The sequence below is a fragment of the Dipodomys ordii genome, unplaced genomic scaffold, assembly GCF_000151885.1.
Source record: "Dipodomys ordii isolate 6190 unplaced genomic scaffold, Dord_2.0 Scaffold61, whole genome shotgun sequence".
NCBI lineage: Eukaryota > Metazoa > Chordata > Mammalia > Rodentia > Heteromyidae > Dipodomys > Dipodomys ordii.
The window spans coordinates 1,393,723-1,396,751 of record NW_012267277.1 but is presented as its reverse complement, the minus strand read 5'-3'; positions in this window follow the sequence as shown (position 1 = coordinate 1,396,751).

The following is a 3,029-nucleotide window of genomic DNA, read 5'->3' as shown; positions in this document are numbered from 1 at the left end:
ACAGCGCCACTTCCGGCTTTTTTCTTTTTGCTTATGTGGTGCTGAGGAATCGAACCCAGGGCCTCATGCATGCAAGGCAAGACTCTACCACTGAGCCACCTTCCCAGCCCCACCATGAAATTCTTGTCCCCAATAATCTACTCAGAAGAAGTGGTGCTGTGGCTCAAGTGATAGAACACTAGCTGTGAGGGACAGTGTCTAGGCCCTGAGTTTAACCCAGAGGACCAGAAAAAAAAAGGCAGAGGTGGAGCTGTGGCTTGAGGTACACCAGCCAAGTAAGCACAAGATCCTGAATGCAAATCTCAAAACTGCCAAAATATATATTGTAAGAAAAAAAAATCATGGAGGTGAGGAATGGAAGCTGTTGAATTTCTAGCATTAATTTTGCAGTTTGTCTTTTTTTGGGGGGGGGGTCAGTTGTGGGGCTTAAACTGGGCCTGGGCACTGTCCCTCAGCTCTTCAGCTCAAGGCAAGTGCTTTACCACTTGAGCCACAGCACCACTTCTGGTTTTCTGGTGGTTCATTGGTGATAAGAGTCTCACTGACTTTCCTGCCCAGGCTAGCTTTAAACTGTAATTCTCACATCTCAGCTAGCTTTAAACTGTGATCCTCACATCTCAGCCTCCTGAATAGCTAGGATTATAGGCGGGAGCCATTGGTACTGGCCAGTTTCTATCCCCTTTATTTTGAATTCTACATTAGGGTTGAGGTTAATTTGTTTTTTTTTTTTTTTGCAGGGGTTCAGTTGTGGAACTTGCACTCAGAGCCTGGGAGCTGTCCCTGTACTCTTTTGCTCAAGGCTGGCATTCTACCACTTTGAACCACAGCTCTACTTTGGGCTTTTTCTGTGATTAGTTGGAGATAAGAATCTCATAGGTTTTCCTGCCTGGACTGGCTTTGACCTATGAATATCAGATCTCAGTCTCCTGAGTAGCTAAGATTACAGTCGTGAGTGACCAGTGCCCAGCTTCTGGTCAATTCTTATGATTCTAAAGATCATTACCTGGGTTCCAACTTTCAATGTGCATTTGGTTGGCTGTGTGATGGGCAAGTTACCCAACCTTGCTTTTAAATTTTATCACCTCTCAGATAGGGATAGCAAAGCCTTCTAATAGATACCTAGGAGAACTAAGTAATAGCCATTATTGTAGAGTGATAGTGTGTTTGTTTTATTTTTTTATTTTTGGCTTTTGAGAAGGTTTCTTGTAATGGATCCTGGGCTGGCCTCAAACTTGAAGTCCTCCTGCCCTAGCCTCTCAAGTCTAGAATTCTAGATGGGTGCCACTCTGCCTGGCTAGACTTATGTTTATTTATTTGAAGCAGATTTTGCAATGAGAACATTGTTTTCCCTCCATGTGGCATTGTTAGCTTGTGAAGGAATCTAGCTTTTAAAACAGGCTGCTCTTGCTACCATATCTGAGGAGCTCAGAGGGACATTTTCTGGGGGTATTGATGGCACAAAACAGCTGCAGGAGGCTGGCCAGGGGCTCTCTCTACCTTCTTTCTCTGTTGTAGTCACTGAGAGGACTTGCACCTGCTAGGGGCCCAGGGTGGAAACTATTCCCAGCTGGTGCCCCTCCCCTCAACTGAGGGATGGTGATTGTATTACAGTTTATAAATTCAGCCTTCTTCCCTCTCAGGAGGGTAGGAGAAATTCTTTGTTCCTATTAAGTCCCCTCACCCTCCAAGATATAATCCCTGCCTCTGTATTTAGCCCCATCTCCTTCCTAACTTGGGCTTCTGCCTTAGGGAACTGCTTGTAGTCTCTTCACCTCTGCCTCTAACAAAGCAAAAAGATCCTAACACACACTCAAGGGTAATTATGGTAGTGAAGATGCATTAATTTAACTATGGTAATATGTTCACAATCTATACATACATCACATTGTACAACTTGAATACACAATTATATATATATATTTTTCTTAATTTCTCAAATCAATTTTTGGTCCTGGGACTTGAATTCAGGGCCTGGATGCTGTCTTTCCACTTGAGCCACAGCTCTACTTCTGGCTTTTTTGTTTAATTGGAGGTCAGTCTCACAGACTTTCCTGCGAGGGCTAGCATGGAACTGCGATCCTTAGACCTCAGCCTCCTGAGCAGCTAAGATTACAGGTGTGAGCCACCAGTGCCTGGCTTCAATTTATTTATTTATTTTAAAGGAGAACTAATAACAAGAATACTCAGGCTGCCACACTTTTGCAGGTGTTGCAGCCTTTTCCTTTTGCCTTCATATGTTTGTATGTTTGTTTGTTGTCGGTTGTGGAGCTTGAACTCTGGGCCTGGGCGCTGTCCCTCAGCTCTTCAGCTCAAGGCTAGCGCTCTACCTTGTGAGCCACTTCTGGTTTTCTGGTGATTCATTGGAGATAAGAGTCTCACAGACTTTCCTGCCCAGGCTGGCTTTGAATTGCAAAGCCTCACATCACAGCCTCCTGAGTAGCTAGCTTGCCTGGAAGCCTTCCCTGAAAACCAAGCTGAGTTACCACCACCTTTCCCTGTCCACACAAGCCTGTAGCTTCTTTCCACCAAGGCCGGGATCACACTACTGAGTTCTGTGTCTTTATGGTCTCTGCTCCTCACAAAAGTGAGTTCTGGGAATAGATTCTTTCTTTCTTTCTTTTTCTTTCTCTCCTTTCTTCCTTCCTTGCTTCCTTCCTCTCTCTCGCTCACTCTTTCTTTTTGTTGATGGTTTGTTTATGGTCAGTTGTGGGGCCTGAACTCAGAGCCTAGGAGCTGTCTCTAAATTCATTTGCTCAAGGCTAGTGCTCTATCACATTGAGTCTTAGCTCCACTGTTTTTTGTTTTTTTGGTGGTGGTTGATTGTAGATAAGAGTCTCATGGAGCTGGGCACTGGTGGCTGACACCTGTAATTCTAGCTACTCAGAAGGCTGAGATCTGAGAATTGAGGTTCAAAGCCAGCCAGGAAGGCAAGTCCCCTTGAGACTTTTTTTTTTGGTCCGGTCATGGGGCCTGAACTCTGGGCCTGGGCACTGTCCCTCAGCTCTTCAGCTCAAGGCTAGTGCTCTACC